The following is a 22,943-nucleotide window of genomic DNA, read 5'->3' as shown; positions in this document are numbered from 1 at the left end:
AAGAAATTATTCAGGTAGTTATGGGAGCCACAGCCAAGACAGACACAAAGCCAACATTCACCACATTAGTACAAGTTTATGTAGCAACTATCTCTGCAGATTATGTAGAGATTGAAAGAATGTATGATGAGATAAAAGAAATTATTCAGGTAGTTAAGGGAGAGGAAAATTTAATTATGATGGGGTACTGGAATCTGATAGTAGGGAAAGGAAGAGAAGGAAAACCAGTAGGAGAATATGGAGTGGGGGAAAGTAATGAAAGAGGAAAGCACCTGGTAGAATTTTGCAAAGACTATAACACAGCAACTGGCAAAGTTGCTCTTCTTGGGCATAATCCTGGTTTCCTTGCATAGCATCCAGTTTTCCAGTACCTCCTTACAGCTCTGGAAATTGTGGAAGGTGTATTTCGCAGCATTTCTGATGAAACTGCAACCATCTTCCACTGGAACAACAGCTTTTGCCAGCATCTTCACAGTTTAATGAACTGTTTGCTAGAAAGCTGATTACAATAAACATAGAAAGATCCCACAAACATGTATGACTGAACTGGGAGCAATACAAGGTACAACAATAAATGCTAAAAGAGTGGGAAAACATTACATTCTCGCATCCAGAGATGCTTTTTTCAGGTTGAGCAGGAAAAAATGATTAAGGTTAGTGCAATAAGCAATTGACACATCATTTTTCTTTTTCAGAGTAATGGTAATATTGTATCAAGAACATACCCTTCTGAGAATAAAGGATAAAGTGTTACTCTTTGGTTAAATGGATAATTACACATCATTTATTATGTGTTGTGGGAAATAAGTAGAAGACAAATGGTTAGCTCTGAGAGATGAAGTAGTAACAGCAGCATAGGATCAAATAGGTAAAAAGAAAAGGCCTAGTAGAAATCCTTGGATACCGCAGGAGATTTCCGATTTAATTGATGAAAGGTAAAAAAATACAAAAATGAAGCAAACAAAGGTGGTAAAAGGGAATACAATTGTTTAAGAAATTATATTGACAGCAAGTGCAACGAGGTTAAGCAGAAACGGCTAGAGGACTAAGTGAGGCTATAGAAGCTTATACAAAAAGGGGAAGAATAGGTACTGCCTACAACCAAATGAAAGAAGCTTTTGGAGGAATGAGAAGCAGCTGTATGAATATCAAGAGCTCAGGTGGCAAACCAGTACGAAGCAAAAAAGGGAAAGCTGAAAAATAGAAGATGGAAGGAATGAAAAGAAGGGCTGCACAAGGAAAATGAGCTTGAATGCAACATTACTGAAAGAGGAAGTAGATGAAGGTGAGATGGGAGACGTGATACCTGCGAGGAGAATTTGGCAGAACATTGAAAGACCTAAGCCAAAAAATAAGGCCCTGGAGTAGACGTCATTCCCTCAGAGCAACGGATATCCTTGGCAGAACCAGCCGTGATAGAACTATTCCATCTGGTGTACAAGATGCACCAGACAAGCAAAATACCCTCAGACTTCAAGAAGAATGTAATAATTATAATTCCAAAGAAACCATGTGCTGACAGAAGGAAATATTACCAAGTTATCAGTTTAAAAGATCATGGCTACAAAACACCGGCACAAATTAATAAAAGAAGATTGGAAACACTGTAGAAGCTGACCTTGTGTAAGATCAATTTGGGGCCTGCAGAAATTTAGGAACACATGAGGCAGTACTGACACTAAATTTAGCTTAGAAGATAGGTTGAATAAAGGTAAACTTATGTTCAGCATTTGTAAAGTTAGAGTATGCTATTAACAATGTTTGAAATTCTGAAGATAGCAGAGGTAAAATACTGAGAGCAAAAGGTTATTTACACCTTGTATGGAAATCAGACAGCAGTTGTAAGAGTATAAGGGTATGAGAGGAAAGCTATCGTTGAGAAGGGAATGTGGTAGGGTTGTAATCTATCGCTATGTTATTCAATCTGTACAGTAAGCAACAAGTAAAGGAAAAATTAACTGTTTCTTGAGAGGAGGATATAAGATAAACAACAACAAAAGCAAAATTAAATCACATGATGATGAAGGAATTAGATTAGGACATGAGACCTTAAAAGCAGTAGATCAGTTTTTCTATTTGGGCAGTAAAGTAACTGACACTGGCCACAGTAGAGACGATATAAAACACAGGTGGGCTGCATCCAGCCTGTGATTGATTTCAATGTGGCCTGCAGAAGAATTTCAGGCTAACATAAAATAAATAAATGCTAAAAAATGTGAGCTTTGATGCACAATATGTTAGCATGGTGTTTCGAGTTAGTGGTGCCATTGACATTGGCATGTTACCCTGTAAACATTAATGTCAATTATGCTATACTTTTGACTTTAGGTGCTAGGAATGCTGCTGCGTCACATGATCAGCACCCTGCAAGCTTAATTAACTATGTCAATCAGGCCCACAAGTCACCAAAGGTCAATCAGGCCCACAAGTTACCAAAGGTTGGACCATGCCTGATATAAAATGTAGAGTGACAATGACAAGAAAAGCATTTCTGAAGAAGAAATATTCGTTAATGTCAAATATAAACTTAAGTGCCACAAAGCCTTTTTGAAGATATTTGTTTGGAGTGTAGACTTGTGTTGATGTGAAACATGTATGGTAACCAGTTCAGATAAGAAAAGAATAGGACCTTTCAAATTGTGGTGCTATTGAAGAATGCTGAAGATTAGTTGGGAAGATAGTGTTTTAACTAATGAGAAGGTACTGAACATATTTGTGGAGAAAAGAAATTTATGGTACAAACTGACTTAAAGAAGGGATTGTTTGATAGGACACAATCTGAGATATTAACGAAATGTCAACTTTGTATTGGAGGGAGGTGTGTGTGTGTGTGTGTGTGTGTGTGTGTGTGTGTGTGTGTGTGTGTTTGTGGTTGTGATGGTAGGGGATTAGGGGGGAGGGGGGGGGGGGGGGACTGTAGAGGGAGAGCAGGACTGAAGACCACAACAACATCCCTGTATACTGTTTCACCCTGGTATTTGTATGATTAGATTGATTCCAATTGTCATTCTCTGAAACTGTAGTCAAAGAAAGATGCATTTTTTAAGATGTACAAGTTTAAATTTCTGATCACTTAATGCCAATTCCCAATCTTTGCACCAATTTAAAATTTTAACCAGATTTCACTGGATATTTGTGCAGATTTCTTCAGACAGTATTTCATTACAGATAACTGCATCATCTGCAAAAAGTCTGAGATTAGCATTAATATTATCTTCCAGATCATTAATTTATAACATATAGTAGTGGTGTTGTTGACAGTAGTAGTAGTAGTAGTAGTAGTAGTCTTATTAATTTGTGGATAATTCTTACAGTGATATTGCACATGTCATAATATTACAGTTTAAAAACAAAACATTCACTGCCTGACAAGAAAAGTTAAGCACCCAGAAGATGATAAGATGTCAATGTACCTTCTTAGATGTAAACACCATTAGCAGATACATAAATAATAAGAGTTACAATTCCATGTGACAGGCAGAACAGCTTCCGGTGTTTTAATGTTGTTTGGGTTGTGGGAATGTGGGGGTAGACATACTTGTCATCAAAATTCTGCTTGAACACATCTGAGCACCACAGGAGAAGATCACCACATTGTGCACCAAGCACACTGTAACCCCTTCACATCCACGCCTGCCACCCAAGAACAAGTAATGAAGTCCCTGGAAACATTTTGTGTCATCGTGCACCACTGGTCAGAGACTAGCAGCAGCCAGACTAGGGAATTACCATTTCATCCATTGACATCTCAACAAATGAGGATGTGTTTGGAATTCTGCTGTGCTGAGGACGCACGACTGCTGACGACTTGCACCACATAGTGTTCAACAACGAATCGTGATACTGCACTTCCTCAGATGACCACCATCAACGAATATGTGGAGACAGGTCCCATCCTTCCAATGTTTTGGAGAGACACAGTGGTGTTACTCCTGGTGTCATGGTGTGAGAAGCCTTCAGGTATGATTTCGGACATGGCTGGTAGTTACTGAGGGAACTCTGATAACATAACAGTATGTCATGGACATCCTATGTCCTCATGTGTTTACCTCTCATGCAACAGTATCATGGTGCCATTTTTCAACAGTACAATGCTTGTTCATACACAGCGTGTGTGATGCTGGATTACTCCTGCGGCTAGCAAAATCCCCAGATCTGTCCCTAATAGAATGCGTGTAGGATCAGCCCAGACGTCAACTTTGTCGCCCTGCCAGTATATAGGATATCAAGGACCAGCTACAACAGACATGCGTCAGCTTGTCTCAGGTGAGGCCACAACAGCTTTATGGCAGACTTCCCAATTAAATCAGTGCATGCATCATAGCCAGAGGGGTTGGGGTGGGGGCAACATCATACTGATAAGTGGCATCATGCTGCCAAATTCTTTGTAAATTTGACTCGATTTTGTAATCACTGAAACAATATTGTACACCCTCTCAACCCATGTAGTTTTCCCTTCCCCTTCTGGGTGCTTCACTATTTTGTTTGGCATTGTACATTTCATATATTGGTATTTATATACAGGCTGAGTCTGGCAAGGATGTGGCAGTTAGTTGGCTACAGCCTTATTGTAGGAACCATCCCAGCACTTACATGAAGTAACTTACGGAAACCATGACAAATTAAATCAAAATTTCTCTGCAGTAGCTGAAGAACATTCATTCACGAAGTTTGCTAGCTGGAGTGCATCATATATTACTTAATCCCCATGCCGGATGTATGTTTCATGCTATCTTTAATTTTGTTTTTAGTTTCTTTGAAAAATATTCATTTTTGACTTCCAATAAGAGTTTATTCACAGTGTTGCAAGAATATTTATGGAAATAATTTAATTTCTCATCTACTATATGTCCTTGGTAAATTTCTTCCCATTGTGCATCCAATAAATTCTCTCTGAAAAATATGACAGAATCACCATCTATGATACTGCGAAATTGCACTTTTCTCATCTTATTGATGGGAATTCCCAGTTGCCACAATTTAACCATCATGGTTATATATAGGGCTAACCTGTGTTTCATGAAAGACAATGGGTTTGGAAATGAATTATAAATTACTGCTGAGCTATGTCCTTCTGTTACTTATTTATTTTTATTTATTATCATTAACCAACAAATTCTGAAACAGACAATCTTGCATATCAAGTTCTACCATCTTACTGCTAGAAATATGTTTTTTAACTGTCAAATGTGGTATACCCATGGTCTAGGGGTAGCGTGTCTGACTGGTAATGGAAACGTTCTTAGTCCTGGGTTCAAGCCTTCCCACTGCTTTAATTTTGAATAAAAATCATCAGCAATGGTGGCTGAAGACATAAGATGTCACCATCATTCTGCCACAGGCCTTGTCAAAGAGGTTGGAGGAATGAACAGAGGTTAATGGCACTCTCTTTTCCTTGGGATGAAAACTGCCCCTAAAAAGCGGAAGAATCAGCAATGATCAATGGCACGAGAATGCAGGAGGCAATGGAAGCCACTGAATTAAAGACACATACTGTGTATCCATGGGTCATGTGGCCTCTAATCAAAAGAAAAAGTGTCAGATGATCTCGCCACTGGCGAAAGATTCCAGATTAGTCCCCCATTTGGATCTCCAGGAGGGGACTGCCAAGGGGAAGGTGCCCAAGAAAAATCAACTGACTAACCAATGAAAGGGTAATATTATATGAGTTGGGGCATAGAATATCAGAAGTTTGAATGTGGTAGGAAAGCTAGAAAATGTGAAAAGGGAAATTCAGAGGCTCAATCTAGACATAGTGGGGATCAGAGAAGTGAAATGGAAGGAAGACAATGACTTCTGGTCAAACAAGTATAGAGTAATACCCACAGCAGCAGAAAATGGTATAATGGGAGTAGGATTTGTTATGAATAGTAAGGTAGGCAGAGAGTGAGTTACTGTGAACGGTTCAGTGACAGGGTTGTTCTCATCAGAATCAACAGCAAACCAACACCAACGACAGTAGTTCATTATACATGCCAATGTTGCAAGCAGAAGATGAAGAGATACTGAAAGTATATGAGGATGCTGAATGGGTAATTCAGTATGTAAAGGGAGATGAAAATCTAATAGTTGTGGAGGACTGGAATGCAGTTGTAGGGGAGGGAGCGGAAGAGGAAAGGGTTACAGGAGAATACAGGCTTGGTAGTAGGAATGAGAGAAGAGTAAAACTAATTAAGTTCTGCAACAAATATCAGTTAGTAATAGTGAATACTCTTTCCAAGAATCACAGGAGGAGGAGGTATACCTGGAAAGACTGGGAGATACGGGAAGATTCCAGTTATATTACATTATGGTCAGGCAGAGATTCCAAAATCAGATATTGGATTGTAAGGCATACCAAGGAACATTTGTATACTCTACTCAAAAGTTAGTAATGATGAAGAGTAGGTTGAAGTTTAACAGACTAGTCAGGAAGAATCAATGCACAAAGAACTCAGATACGAAAGTACAAAGGAATGAAGAGATATGCTTGAAGTTCTCTGAGGCTGTAGATACTGGGATAATGAATAGTTCAGTAGGCAGTTCAGTTGAAGAGGTTGGACATCTCTAAAAAGAGAAATCATGGAAGCTGGGAAGAAAAATGTAGATACAAGGAAGGTAATAACTGCAAAGAAGCTTTGGATAACAGAAGAAATACTTCAGTTGATCAATGACAAAAGGAAGTACAAAAATATGCAGGGAAATTCAGAAATATGTCACTTAGGAACAAAATAAATAGGAAGTGCAGGGAAACAAAGACGAAATGATTACACAAAAAAGTTAAGAAATCTAAAAACAAATGGTTGTCAAATCATCTGATTCAGCGTACAGAAAAGTCAAAACAATCTTCTGTGAAATTAATGGCAAAGACAGTAAAATTAAAAGTGCTTTGGGAATTCCACTGTTAAATGTAGAGGAGGGAGCAGATAAAGGGAAAGAGTATATTGACTGATAACGTGATAGAAGATGAAACAGGAGTCAATAGGGAAGAGACAAGGGATCCAGTATCAGAATCAGAATTTAAAAGATCTTTGGATGACTTAAGATCAAATAAGGCAGAAGGGATAGATAACATTCCATCAGAATTTCTAAAATCATGGGGGGAAGTGGCAACAAAAGACTATCCCTGTTTGTGTGTAAAGTGTGTATGAGACTGACGAAATACCAATAGACTTTCGGAAAAACATTATCCACACAGCTTCAAAGACAGCAAGATCTGATAACTGTGAAACTTATCACACAATCAGCTCAACAACTCTTGCATCCAAGAATAATATGCAGAAGAATGGAAAAGAAAACTGAGGATATGTTAGATGACAAGCAGTTTGGCACTAGGAAAGGTAAAGACACCAGAGAGGCAGTTCTGATCTTGTGGCTAACAATGGAAGCAAGACTGAAGAAAAATCAAGACACCTTCATAGGATTTGTCGAACAGAAAAAGTATTCAACAACGTAAAATGTCGCAAATGTTTGAAATTCTGAGAAAAATACAGGTAAGCTACAGGGAAAGATGGATAATATGCAACATGCACAAGAATCAAATGAGAAGAGTAAGAGTGGAAAACCAAAAATAAAGTGCTCAGATTAACAAGTGTGTGAGACAGGGGTACAGTCTTTCACCCCTTCCATTCAATCTATATATTGAAGAAGCAATGACAGAAATAAAAGAAAGGTTAAGGAGTGGGATTAAAATTCACCACTGATGACATTGCTATCCTCAGTGAACATGTGGAAAAATTACAGGATCTGTTGAATGGAATGAACAGTACAATGAGTACAGAATATGGACTGAGAGTAGTTCAAAAAAAGGTGGAAGTCAAGAAGCATAGCAGAAATGAGAACAGAGAAACTGAACATCAGAATTGGGAATGACAATGTAGATGAAGTTAAGGAATTCTGCTAGCTAGACTACAAAATAACCCATGATGGATGGAGCAAGGAGGACATAAAAAGTAGACTGGCACTGGCAAAAAGGGCATTTCAGCCAAGAGAAGTCAACTAGTATCAAACACAGGCCTTAATTTGAGGAAGAAATTTCAGAGAATGTATGTTTGGAGCACAGCATTGTATGGTAGTGAAGCATGTACTGTGGAAAAACTGATACACAAGAGGATCAAAGCTTTTGAGATGTGACGCTGCAAAAGAATGTTGAAAATTAAGTAGACTGATAAGGTACGGAACAAGGAGGTTCTCCGTAGAATCAGTGAAGAAGGACTATACGGAAAACAATGACAAGAAGAAGGGACAGGATTACAGGACATCTGTTAAGACATCAGGGAATAACTTCTATGGTACCAGAGGGAGCTATAAAGGGTAGAAACTACATCTACGTCTACATGTACACTCTGTGAAAATCACTGTGAGATGTATGGTGGAGGGTACGTCCCACTGTATGAGTTATTAGGCTTTCTTCCTCTTACATTCTCGTATGGAACACAGGAAGAATGACTTTTTGAACAACTATGTGCATGCAGTAATTATTCTGATCTTATCCTTAAGATCCCTGTGTGAGCAATATGTAGAGGATTGTAGTACATGCCTAGAGCAGTCATTTAAAACTGGTTCTTGAAATTTAGTTACTAGATTTACTTGGGATAGTTTATGTCTATCTTCAAGAGTCTTCCAGTTCAATTCCTTCAGTATCTCTGTGACGCTCTCCCATGGATCAAACAAACCTATGACTATTCATGCTGCCCTTCTCTGTATACATTCAATATCTGCTGTCGTTCTGTTTGGAATGGGTTCCACACATTTGAGTAATATTCTAGAACAGGTCGCACAGGTGATCAGTAAGCAATCTCATTTGTAGACTGATTGCACTTCCCCAGTATTCTACCAATAAACCAAGGTCTACCACCTGCTTTACCCAAGACTGGGCCTATGTGATCATTCCATTTCATACCCCTTCAAAGTGTTACACCCAGGTATTTGTATGAGTTGTCCAATTCCAGTACTGACTCATTGATATTATAGTCATAGGATACTATATTCTTTTGTTCTGTGAAGTGAATAATTTTTCATTTATGAACATTTAAAGCAAGTTGCCAATCTTTGCACCACTTTGAAATCTTATCAAGAACTGACTGAATATTTATGCAGCTTCTTTCAGTCAGTACTTCATCATAGATAACTGCATCATCTGCAAAACAGTCTGAGATTTCTATTAATATTGCCTGCAAGGCCATTAATATACAAAATGAACAGCAAGGATCCCATCACACTGCTTTGGCCACCCACTTCCTACATCGTAGAGCCTACTGCATTGGCATCCCACTTCACGTCCAACCAACACGGAATGCCTGCATCACAGGGTGTACAATCACCAGGAAAACCTACATCGTTTGTGCAGTCAACACAAATATTTAATGGCGGCCACAACATAAACACAACACCATGTCTCCACCAATGGCTGCCAGGGAACATTACCGATTCGCTGAGCCTGCAGAACGGCTTCACCAGAGGTCGCAGCTATCCCAGGAACTACTTTGATAAGCCAGGCATGTTATCGCAAATAGTTCCAGCAGAGACATCCACCAAATGTGCTTTACAGGGCAGCACACTACCAGAAAAGGGCAATTCGATGCAATGCTTGGAAGTATACAGAGCTGCCATCCCGGCAGCCATGGCCAGACATCTCTTCTATCTGGCCGATCTCTTGCAGATGGACTCGGTATAGTCGACGAACATCTTGACATTGTAGAATTGTTTTATTGTGATCTCTCCCCATGAAGAGTTGCTTCTTTTCTATTGTTATTATTCCATATTTGTAATGGTCCGCAGTTGGGATCAAGTCTGTTGTTCTTTTGGTGATTGTATTATTGTTTCGTTTTGGTGAGTTCAATAAATTGTTTTCGGAATTGCCTTTTCTGCATTTCTACTCTCCTAGTGCAGATACTTCAGCGGTGATGAGGTGGTTTAAGAGTTTCCCACATTTGGTCGGTTGTTGTCTGCTATGGCAGATGTTATTTCAGGTATTGATGAACCCTCAGTGTGAGTCATAATGCTATTGAAAAGTGTGCAACAAACGAACGAGCTCACTATTCAGCATTTACAGGTGATATCCACCCCCTCCCCCTTTGGGGTGCCTATGTAGGGGTCCCACCCAGTTTCCCAGCTTCTGGGGTTCCACGCCACGCCCCCTGCGTTCCCCAAGTTCGACAAATCCGTTGAGCCTTGGGGCAACTATGTGGGTTGTCTGAAGCAACACTTTATGGCTCATGATGTCACTAGTGACGTTCAGTGTTGTACATTTTTTCACGCCTATATGGGCCCAGAAGTTTATCACCTTCTGCAACAGTTGCATCCCGAAGCAGAACCTCATGCTCTCTCCTATGAGGCATAGACTTCTAGTCTCTTGGATTATTTTGACTCTCAGGACCACGTGGCAGCGACATGTCACAAGTATTTTTGTTGTCAGAAGCTTCCCAAGCAGTCATACAGAGAATGCATTGCTATGCTGCAAAGTCTCTCCCATGACTGTCGGTTTTTCTGTGGCAACCCCCACCGCAAGCAGTCTTATGGTTTGGCACTCATTTTTGATATGATTCTTGTCCATGTTCCTTACAGACTGATCTTCTGAAGGTGAAAGGTCCCTCTTTAGGCACCTGTTTATCCATTATCCACACTCATGAGCAGTTCTTTCATTCTGTTTCCATGCTGCAGTCCCTGGCTCAGGTCTTTGCCACCTGCCGCTGTGATGCCGGTTCACATCACCAGAGCCGCCGCAGCAGCGCCAGGGTCCCCCTCTTGAGGCCGCACCCGCCCTCCAGGACCAGGGTGCCAGTCCCCACTTGCGCCAACGGCGGAGCAGCAGCAGCAGCGACATCGGTTGCCATCCTGTCGCCAATGCTTTGTCACACATCAGAGGCAAGATTGCCACTTCCGGAGGGAGACCTATTCAGCCTGCGGGAAGCAGGCTCACAAAGCCGAGGTCTTTCGGGTGTCATAGTTAATGGCCATGTATCGCACTGCTTTGGACACCTCCGATGCTGTCATGGATGAGACAGACCCGCTGCCCCCAAATTTCCTTCATGGGGTCAGTTTTTCCGCACAAGATGGCTGTGATCACTCTGACTGTGCAGTAGGACGGCACTTCTCTCCCTTTTCAAGTGGATACAGGGTGTTCCACCACTGTCATCAATGTGGATTCCCACTGTCAGTTGGGTTCACCGCTGCTTCATCTGTTCCATACTTCCCTGAAGAGCTACAGCAATGATATCATCTGCCTAGAGGGATGGTTCTTGGCTTGGGTCCAGTATCTCACTCACGGTGTCATAGCCTGGGTTTTGGTCCTCACTGCCCCCAAGGCCACCAACTCATTGGGAATGAATCATTTTCCCTTACTGGGCCTGGAGATACATGTCTCGGACCTGGCCGTTCAGTCATTGTCGGCAGACAATCACTTGCAGCAGCTTCCGGATGACTGCCCAGACATGTTTTCTGCCACACTTCTGGGGGTCTCCAGGTTTGCAGCCCATATCGAACTCCTCCCCTCAGTGGTCCCGAAGTTCCACAAGGCTCACTCGATACCGTTCGCCCTTTGTGACAAACTACGGCAGGAGCTTCGTCGCCCCGGACTTGGCCCAGAACCTCCGGCACCTCTTGCATGTTCTTCAGGGTGCCAGCTTATGTTTGCAACAAGGAAAAATGTCTTTTTTTGTTCCTCAGATTACCTACCTCGGCCGTGTTTTGAGCGCCAACGGCATTCGACCAATGCTCCAATATGTTGAGGCTATTCAGCAGCTGCCACACCTGAAGGGCTTCTCCCAGCTCAAGTCAGTCCTCGGTAAACTCAATTACCACTGCCATTTTATTCCACACGCCGTGGCTCTGGCAGAACCCCTTCACCGCCTCCTCCATAAAAATGTTACCTGGGACTGGTCGTCGGCTTGTGACAGGGCATTCCACTGTCTGAAGTCTCCTCTCCTGATGCCGGTTTGCCTTGTCCCTTATGATCCCACCAAGCCTCTCACCTTGGCTGCCGGTGCATCAGACTACGGTGAGGGGGCCATCTTGTCTCACATCATTGATGGAGTCGAGTACCCAGTGGCCTTCATCTCCTAAATGCTATCCCCAGCTCAGCGTAACTACGGCCAAATTGAGAAGGAGGCCTTGGCCATCATCTTTGGGTTTAAGAAATTCCACGATTTCATCTATGGCCATCGCTTTGCCTTATACACTGATCACAAGCCTCTGGTCTCATTGTTCAGCGCTTTGTCCACCATCCCCATGAGGACTGCTCGCCGCCTCCAGTGCTGGGCATTGTTCCTCATGGAATATTCCTATGACATCCATTTTTGGGCCACAGCTCTCCATGGCAATGTAGATCTTCTCTCCTCTCTCCTGGTGGGTGCTGACCCTGGGTTCAATGCTGACCCAACTGCCTGTTTCCACTTGGATGACGCCACTGCCGAGGCAGTCGCTGATTTGCCGCTGGATGCCAAGCTAGTCGCATGTTGCATAGCTGATGACCCGACCCTCCAGGTGCTGATGCACCACGTTTAGCATGGGTGGCCATCAGACCGTCGTCAGCTGCCGCAGTCAGAGGTCTGGGACTAATGGCACTGCTGCCAGGACCTGTCTGTCAGAGACTGCCACCAGGACCTGTCTGTCAGAAATGGGGTCCTCCTCAGCTTGGGTGATAATGATCGTTGGTAGGTTGTGCTGCTGCCCTCCCTCCACCAGTGGGCCTTGGAGCTCCTTCACATTTGTCATTGGGGGATTGTCCTGACGAAACAGCTTGCCCACCAGCATGTCTACTGGAGGGGGATGGATGCCACCATCACCCAGATGGTGGTCTCATGTCTCTCTTGTCAACGGCACCAGTCAGTGCCCCCTCGACGCCTGTTCCGGTGGCCTCCTGCTCCTTCTCCTTGGTCCACGTGAAGTTTGCTCTTGGAAGTCCCTGGCCCATTCCTCAGCTCCTCCTGGCTTATCCTTGTGGACGATGGCAGTGGATTTCCTTATGTCTCCCAAATGTCCTCCACGACGCCCGCCCGTATCACCCAAGCTCTTTCCTGTATCTTTGTCACTGAGGGCCTTCTGGAGAAGTTGGTGATCAACAACAGCCCTCAATTTACATCTGCTTAATTAACCTCTTTCTGCACCACCCTGGGCATCCAGTTAATTCATACTGCTCCCTTTCATCCTGCATCTAACGGATTAGCCAAACAGTTTGTCCGTACATTCAAAATCCAGATGTCGAAATTGTGTCCCCAACATTCCCTGGATGGCGGCACCCTTACCCTCTTTCTTTACTACTATGTCCACTGTTTAGGATGGGCCTTCTCCAGCTGAAAAACTTCAAGGCCACCCTGATCAGTCCCCCTTGTCTCTCCGTTTTCATCTCCTCCCCACCCAGCTCTTCTGCATTTGGCAGGGCGCCATTTTTCTCTGCAGGATCTGGTCTGGGTGATGGTGTTCACCTGGAATCATCCTCGGTGGGTCCCCACTAGGGTCTTTTTGCTCATCGGCCATTCTATGGCAGCAGTAACCCTTGACGAGAGCACGGTGTGCCAGAAGCATGCCATCCAGCTTTGCCCCAATGTGGTCCGCAGTCGGCTCCTCTGTTGTCTCCATGGCTGTTGGCCCTCGGGGATGATGGTGCTCCTCTCCCTGCCTGACTGCCATCTTCACCACCACTACTGCTCACATCCCAGGTGGACCCTCCAGCAGAGGTCCCTATGCCCATGGAGGTGGATCCTGCACCTACGACTACCTCCAGTCTCCTGTCGCAGGTGGACCCGGGGTCCGACATCGAGATGAGCCTTCCACTCGCCCCTGGAAGAGGTGGGGGGGGGGGGGGGGGGGGGAGGTCTGCTGTGGCCGCCCACTTCATATATTGTAGCGCATACTGCATCGGCGTCCCACTTCAAGTCCAACCAACACAGGATGCCTGCATCACAGGGCGTATGTTCACCAAGAAAACCTACATCATCTGTGTTGTCAACACAAATATTTACCGAGGGCCACAACATAAACAACGGCATTCAGGGACCACTACCCATTTGCAAAGCCTGCAGAACACCTTCACCAGAGTTTGAAGCTAGCCCACGAACTACTTTGATATGCCAGGCATGTGATTGCAAATAGTTCCGGCAGGTACATCCGCCAAATTGACTTTATAGGGTGGCACAATGCCGGCAAAGGGCAGTTTGACTCACGCTTGGAAGTGTACAGAGCTGCCACCCTGGCAACCATGGAAGGATGCCTCTTCTAGTTGGCCACTCTCTTGCAGGTGGACTTGGTATAACCGACAAATATCTTGACATTGTAGAATTGTTTTATTGTGATCTCTCCCTATGAAGAGTCAGGTCTTTTCTATTATTATTTGTTATTTTATATTTGTGACAATCTGCAATTGGGATTGAGTCTGTTGTTCTATTCATGATTGTATTTTTGTTTTGGTGAGTCCAATAAATTGTTTTCGGATTTGAGTTTTCTGCATTGCTATTCTGCTACTGCAGATACTTCGCACACTTCCCTGGGGAACACCTGAAGTTACTTCTACATCTGAAGATGACTCCATCCAAGATAACACACTGCATCATTCCTACCAAAAAGTCCTTAATCCAATCACAAATTTCGCTTGATACAACATATGATTATGCTTTTGACAATAAGTTTACATATAGTATTGAATCAAATGCTTTTTGGAAATCAAGAAATACTGCATCTACCTAACTGCCTTGATCCAAAGCTTTCAGTACATCATGTGAGAAAAGTGCTAGTTGGGTTTCACATGATCGATGTTTTAAGATTCCATGTTGGCTGACATGGAGGAGGTCATTCTGATCAGGATACCTCATTATGTTTGAGCTCAGAAAATGTTCTATGATTCTAGAACAAATTGATGTCAATGATGTTGGACAGAAATATTGTGAATAATTTCTACTACCCTTCTTGTAACAGAAGCCAATGGCTTTGCCGCAGTGATAACACAGGTTCCCGTCAGATCACTGAAGTTAAGCACTGTTGGGCTAGGCTAGCACTTGGATGGGTGACCATCCGGTCTGCCGAGTGCTGTTGGCAAGTGGGGTGCACTCAGCCCTTGTGAGGCAAACTGAGGAGCTATTTGACTGAGAAGTAGTGGCTTGGATATCAGAAACTGACATACGGCCAGGAGAGCAGTGTGCTGACCACATGCCCATCCGTATCCGACTCCAGTGACGTCTGTGGGCTGAGGATGAGAAGGCGGCCAGTCAGTACCTTTGGGCCTTCATGGTCTGTTCGGGAGGAGTCTTGTACACAGGTGTGACCTGTGCTTTTTTCCAAGAACTGAGCATGATAGTTTGTTCAAGGGACCTATGATAGATTACAGTTAGAAGAGTGGCTAACTCATCCAAACATTCTGTATAGAATCAGATAAGGCCCTGGAGCTTTGTTCAGTTTTGACAGTTTCAGCTGTTTCTCAACACCACTGACACCAATACTTATTTGATTCATCTTCTCAGGGGTACAATGGTTTAATGGGAGCAATTCTCCTGTGTTTTCCTTCGTAGAGGAACATCTGAGAATGGGGTTAAGTGTTTCAGCTTTTGCTTTGCTGCCCTCAATATCAGTCCCTCTCTCATGCGCTAGGGACTGGACACAACCTTTGGTACCACTAACAGCCTTTACATATGACCAGAATTTCTTTGGGTTTTGTGAAAGATCATTTCACGGTATTTATAGTAGTCATTGAAGGCATCACGCATTGCTCTCTTGACAACCAAATGCTTTTCATTCAGCATCTCTCTATCTATAGCCCTATGCTTTGTTTTACACCTATTATGCAGTAATCAATTTTTGTTTAGAAGTTTCTTTACGTCCCTCTCATTACGAAATGTTCTAGTGCATGTATCCAGTGTATGGTCAATTGTTCTTTTAAACATGAGCCATAGTTCCTCTACATGCTCCTGCACTATGCTGAAAGTTTCAAGTTCCTTGTCGAGAAATGACAGTACTGATTTTTTATCTAGTTTACTGAATATATATATCTTTCTGCTTATTTTAGTTGTCCTCTGTACTTTGGTAATCATTGTTGCCACAACTGTGTCATGGCCTTTGATACCAGTTTCGATATGGACATCCTCAAAGGAGTCGGGTCTATTTGTTGCCATTAGATCCAATATATTTTAATCATGAGTGGTGTTCCTAACTATCTGTTCTAGGTAGGTTTCAGAGAAGGCATTTAGTAATGTTTCACAGGGTGTCTTATCAGCCCACGACTAACAACACTGTAATTTTCCCAATTAATCATTGGATGACTTTAGTCTCCACCAATGATTATAGAATGATTGGGGAACTTACGTACAAACTGTAGAGGAAGACAGAGATTTAAATACATCCACAAAATAACTGAGTACATAAGTTGCAATTCCTGCTCTGAGATGAAAAGATGTCACAGGAGAAGAATTTGTGTCAGGCAGCATCAAACCAGTCATAAGACTGAAAACAATCTTGCACAGAATCGTGAATTCTATGTCTACGTTATTTCTATTTCTGGTTACTTGGGAATGGATAGTTATTCTGCTACGTAACCTTCTTCTTCTTCTTTTTCTTTTTGTAAAGAACACATATTTTAACATAAAGGGAAGATACGGTCAAGATATTTAGTTCTTTAAAGTGCTTCTGAGATGGTTCTTGGCGTGTAGTTCCTGTAATTTGTCTTAAATACTACTCCCACATGAGTACTGTTTGAGGACCACAAGAGTTGCCCCACAGTTTTATTACACATTAAAGATGTGACTGAAAGAAGGCATAATTAGAAGACAGTAGTAGTTGTTTGTTAACTAATGTTTAAGTCTTATTTAGTACTCTCTCTAATTGCTTACTAAAGCATAAAATACTGGGTGTTGGGGGCCTGTACACTGTCAAAACCTCTGTCTTATGTTTTCCAAGTCTTTTACTAAAATACAGCACCCAAAGAGCTGTTAAATGCAGGACACATTAAGGCCTAAGGTCTGGGACTTCATTCCATTTTTTATATTTCTAACCACTCCCCCGTTCTTTAATCTATGCCCACAGTAATTTGATAATAACATGTATCCCTCTAGGTATGACTGTTATCTTTCATGCGGTCCAAACTGCAGTTTTCTATATCTCCACTGACTGTTGCAGCTATGTCTGTAGTTACTCAGCAGTTCCCTAGTTCAAAAATATTTCCCCTAAAGGAGGCCTAGTGAGAATGGAATGAAATGATCAAATGGCATTGATGTCTGGGAGTCACCACCTGGGGAAGTTCAGCCACAAAGTGGCAAGTCTTTCCATTGATGCTACATTGGGTGACTTGCATCTCAAAGACATTGAAATGATGATGAGGACAACACAACACCCAGTCCATGAGCGGAGAAAATCTCCAATCCAGCTGGGAATCGAATCAGGGCCAACTGTATGGCAGTCAGATACAATGACCACTCAGTTAAGGAAGTGGATGCCTAGTGAAAAGATTGAAAATCATAGGTATAGGAAAAAAACATGTACTGGTTGCACTGAACGGTTCTGGAAATTAGTTGTGTGAGTAACCACTCACTGGAAACTCTACATATTGACCATATTATATGTTGTGCAGCATCCATGTGTTATCGCCCAACACTGCTGAATGACTCCTGTAGCTCTGCTTCACACTTTCTTGACAGAACTCTTCATGAAGTGCTGGTCTTTTGCACAAAAATGAGTCTTCATATTACTGAGGGAACATTCCTTGAGCTGTGCCTGATGTCATCCTCAATTATGTATGCAAGCTTACATGTGAAAATGTTCCTGAGACCCAGAATAATCACTACAAGAGTTTATTTACCCAGAGATTTCACCAGAGAGTCTAAACCACAGCTTACACCAGTGAACCCCACATTTTGCTTAAAAATACTAGATGGTATTCACTATGCAGTGAGCAGCTACATAATTCTGTAAATAAAACATGTTTGGATAATGCAATTAGTGAAATATTATGACAAGGACAGATTACCACTCACCACAGAGAGGACACATTGAGTCACAGACAGGCAGAATGAAAATGCTACTTAACATTTTAGCTTCTGACCAAAATGCTTTTTTTGGAAGCAGAAAGCAGTCACATTCACACAAGCACAATTTACACACACATAACCACTGTCTCTGGCCTCTGTGGTCTCATTGTGAACTACAGATGTGTCTGATGTGAGCAGCAATCTTGGGTGGGTGATAAGGGTAAGGAGGAGGTGTTGGCCAGGGGAGGGGGAGGGATACCAGTATAGGAGTGGGGGAAGGTATTGTGCTGTCTGTAAGAGTGTGCAGGAGTGTAGTGGAGGCAGGATAGGGCTGCTAGATACAGAACCATGAGGCTGTGCATGGGGAACAAGAAGGGGGGGGGGGGGGGGGGGGGGGAGTGATGGAGGAAGGAGGGAGAAGAGGAGTTGAATGGGGAGCAGAAAAGAGGGATGTCACAAGGAGAGAAAAGGACAAGACCTGTGCTGGCAGAATAGAAGGCATGTTGGGTGCTGGAATGGGAACAGGGAAGCAGATGGAGGACTGGCGCTAACGAAGGGGCTGGGGATGTGGGATACAGGAATGAACAATATGTTGTAGGGAGTTCCCACTTGTGTAGTTCAAAAAAGCTAGTGTTGGTAGGAAGGATCCAGATGGCGCAGTCTGTGAAGCAGTCATTTAAGTGAAACACAGAGTGCTGGGCAGCATATTCAGCAGCTGAGTGGTCCAGATGCCTCTTGGCCACTGTTATGTCAGTGGTCATTTATGTGGACAGACAGATTGTTACTTGTCATGCCCACATAGAAAGCAGCATAGTAGCTGCAGCTTAGTTTGTAGATCACATGGTTGTTTTCTCTGGTAGCCATGTCTTTAATGGGATGGGCATGCATGTGACCAGGCTGGAGTAGGTGGTGGTGGGAGCATGTATGGGACAGGTCTTGCATCCAGGTCTATTGCAGGGAAATGGGCCATGGGGCAAAGGTTAGGAGCTGGATGGAGCAGGGATGGACAAGGACACAACATAGGTTCAGGTTCAGTGGGCATCGGAGTACCACTGTGGGAGGGATGGAGACAACAGTGAGCAGGACATTCCACATTTGAAAGCATGATGAGAGGTAGTTGAAACTCTCATGGAGAATGTGATTCAGTTGCTCCAGCCATGGGCAGTACTGAGATGCAAGATGAGTGCTGCTTTGTGGCTGGGTGGTGGGTATGTGGGAGGTGGTAGAGGACCGGAGAGGCAAGGCATGCAAGACGTTTCTGGAGAATGTTGGAAGGTACCTTTGCTCTGTGAAGGCCTCAGTGAGACTCTTCGCATATTTGGAGGACTCCTCATCATTACAGATATGATGATCATGGTTGGTTAGGCAGTGTGGAAGGGACTTCTTGGTATGGAACGTGGCAGCTGTTGAAGCGGTGATATTGTTGGTGGTTGGTAAGTTTGATGTGCATGGAAGTACTAATGCAGCCATCCTTGAGGTGGAGGTCAACATCCAGGAATGTGACTTGTTGAGTTGAGGAGGATCAGGTGAAGCAAATGAGGAAGCAGGTGTTGAGGTTCTGGAGAACTGTGAATAGGGTGTTCACACCCTTAGTCAATATCATGATGATGTCATCAATGAAATTGAAGCAAGTGAGGGGTTTGGTATTCTGAGTGGTTAGGAAGGATTGCTCTAGATGACCCATGAATAGTTTGCCACAGCTGGTGCCCTGCACATGCCAATTGCTTTACCATGGATTTGTTTGTACATGAAGCCATCAAAGGAGAAGTGATTGTGAATAAGACTGTAGCTGGTCATTGCGACCAGCAAGAAGGTTGTAGATTCGGTGTCAGTCAGGCATCAGAAGAAGTAGTGTTCAATAGTGGCAAGGCCATGGGTACTGGGTATGTCAGTATAGAGGAAGATGGCAGCAACAGCGACGAGCAGGGCATTGTGTGATATAGGAACAGGACCTGTGGAAGATTTGGTGGAGGAAATGGTTGGAGTCTTTTATATAGGAGCGTAGGTTATGGGTAATGGGCTGAAGCTGTTGGTCCATGAGGGGCACAGTAACCAGCTGGAGATAGTGGCCATTTACGTGTGAACTGTGCTTGTATGAATGTGGGTGTGCTTTCAATTTCTGAAGAAGGCCTCTTGCCCAAAACCTGAATTGTTTAGTAAATTTTCCAGTTTGCCCGTATGTGACTTAATGGCTCCTTTATGTTATGAGCAGCAATCTACCCTTGTCATAATATTTTAGTTATTCTACCCTGGACTTTCCATTGTTTGATTTTGCCTAACGGCTTTTCTTCCATCTCCCAACCCAATGCTGCTTCCCATAGTTACTATTCTCTATCACATACTTTACTCAGTGTTGATTCTTTTCATTCAATGCCCATCCCTTTCTTTCTATTTTTTCCTGTGTTTTACTATTGCCTTACAAACTGCACACCCTCTGATTTCTGAATCAAGGTGTATCATTGGTCTTATTGCACAAAACATGACCACATGAACATGTGGATTGTTGTGGCATCTCATGTCCCATACTGTCCTGTTATTTATTCGTTTCTTTGATCTCACTGTGTTTCCACATTAACTTCAGTTAGTTTTTGTCTGTCACTATTGGCCCTAGTCCCTCAGGCTACACACATTTCCCCCATACTTTATCCATTTCAGCCTTTGCAATTTTTTTTTCCATGTATTTTTACACATTTTTTGCCCTCCACTATGGACCATTGCTACTTCCATCTGCGCCTATACTTAGCCAGAACCCTTTGCCACATACAGTTTCTGTGTTGTTGCCTAGCTGAAGGAATCACCTCACTTCCCCCCCCCCCCCCTGCCCCTCCCCACCCCCACTCCTCACCAAATGGTCTTCCAATTAAATTACCCAGCTCTTGCTGCAAATCCTCCTTCCACAAATACTTCCATCTGTTCAAATTCCTTCAGTCCATAGCCCTCACCAACTAGTCCTGCAAAATAAATCAGGTGCAAAACTCCACGCAAAACATCCTCTCCATCTGCAAAATTCTCCTGAGCTGCAATCCTGAATTTCACAGTCCCATCTCCCAGATTGAAACTCTTGCCCTTCTGGAACTACAGCACCATGCACAATACCATCTCAAAAAACTCCCCAACTCATTCACCTCCTACACCCCCTTGGACTACGACTATCCACCACCTCCACAACAGCCTCCAAACCTCCCCCACATCACCTCATAGCTGACGGACACTGACTTGTGGACCTACTGCATTTACTTCACCCTCATGAGCTTCCTCAAACCACCATACAGAAACCAGAACATAAACAGACCTGAAACACAGCCATGAACTTGTCCTCCAAACGCCTCAGTCCCACATAAGTATCAGTCCTTTCCAAAGGCTTCACCTTTCGCTCAACTTCTAAATTCAATCTTGCTGTATTTGTTAAATCCACCTCTCTTTCCCCGAGGCCTCACAATGGAAACACCTTTGCACCACCAACCCGTCTAAAACAAATATTGAACCCTGCCTGACTCCATTAACTCCTCCATCCAACCATAATCCCCCCTCACTGCCCCCAAGTCACCTTCCAATAGCTTTCCAGAATTTCCTAATCTCTAACATTATCTCATCATCATTCCTCAAGTACTTTAACATGGAAACCACCCTTATATCTGCAGAAAGAAGTGCACTCCACCATCTACAAACTTATTCTGACCTCTTAATCCTACCTAACGACAAAGGCTCCAACACTGTGATTACAAACTGCAGTGACTGCCTGGCGGAGGGACTCCACCAGCTGTCAGGTTTATCCTCCTAAAAACCCTGCAACAGTGGCCCGATTCCAAAAATCCAGCAGCATCTCCAGTCATTCCTCAAAACCTTAGGTTCATCTCAAAACATCCCTGAATCTTTCCTCACCCCTACCACTCCTCACACTCCTACCTTCTACACGCTTCCTAAACTCCATACATCCAATCACCCAAGCACCTCGTTGTGGCCAAATACTGTGCTCCCACAGAAAGAAACTCTGCTCTCAGTGACCAATACCTTCAGTCTACGGCCCATAATCTTCCCTCCTATATAAAAAACACCAACCATTTCCTCCACCGACCTTCTACAGTTGCTGCTCCTTTACCAGCTGGCACCCTCCTCATCATTGTTGATGCCACGTCCCCCTACGCTATCATCACCAATGCCCATGGCCTTGCCATTACTGAATACTACTATTCCCAAAGTCAGAATGACTCCATATCTACAACTTCCTTCCTGGTCACCATGACCAACAAATCCTCACCAGCAATTACTTCTCCTTAGATGGCATCAGCTACAGACAAACTCATTGTAAAGGAATGAGCACCCACATGGCACCATCCTATAACAGCCTATTCATGGGCCATCCTTCCCAACCAATCAGAAGCCCAAACCCCTCACCTGGTTCATATTTACTGATGACTAGACTTGGCCACTGTTTCTATGTTTCGATACAGTGTATCGATACGTGGAACTGTTTCAGTGTTTCGGAATGGCTGTGGTTTACTGTTTCGAAACAGTGGTGTTTCATTCCGCCCCAGTCTCGGATATCCAGACCAGATTCGATCTCGAGACAGACACAAAAACTGTATCGTTGTTTCAAAATAAAGCTGTTTCAGTCCACCTGTGCTTGGAACGGACTGATTGTATCGAAACAGTGATGTTTCATTCCGCTCTGTGTCGGACGAGACTCGGGCTCGGCACAGGTACTGAAATACAACATACCACTTCGTGAAACACTTTCAAGAGTGTCAAAATCGTTTTGACAAGCAATAACATGAAGCTTAAGATATCCAAAAATAAAGCTTCGTTTCTAGATGACTGTCCTATTCTGAAATGGCGTAATATTTGCTTTATAAACATTAACCAAACAATAAAACAACGCATACTATTCACATTCAAATAATAAATATGTGAAAATCATTCAGTTAAATTACACTTTTTTTTATAACATACATTTCTCTGTTCAAGTACAGTAATCATATTAAGAAATGCAAGTAAGCCTAGAACATTTTGAATTAA

The 22,943-nt window shown here is 43.1% G+C and overlaps 1 protein-coding gene and 1 pseudogene across 1 annotated transcript in view; one reads left to right on the top strand and one right to left on the bottom strand.

Moving 5' to 3' along the window:
* LOC124789345 (dynein axonemal assembly factor 11) overlaps window positions 1–22,943 on the bottom strand; it is a 230,272-nt gene that overhangs the window by 179,082 nt on the left and 28,247 nt on the right. The window lies entirely within an intron of this gene.
* Window positions 14,892–15,009, top strand: LOC124790678 (annotated as a pseudogene).

This window comes from Schistocerca piceifrons, chromosome 3 (assembly GCF_021461385.2).
Source record: "Schistocerca piceifrons isolate TAMUIC-IGC-003096 chromosome 3, iqSchPice1.1, whole genome shotgun sequence".
Taxonomy (NCBI): Eukaryota; Metazoa; Arthropoda; class Insecta; order Orthoptera; family Acrididae; genus Schistocerca; species Schistocerca piceifrons.
This window is presented reverse-complemented; position numbering and strand designations above follow the sequence as displayed.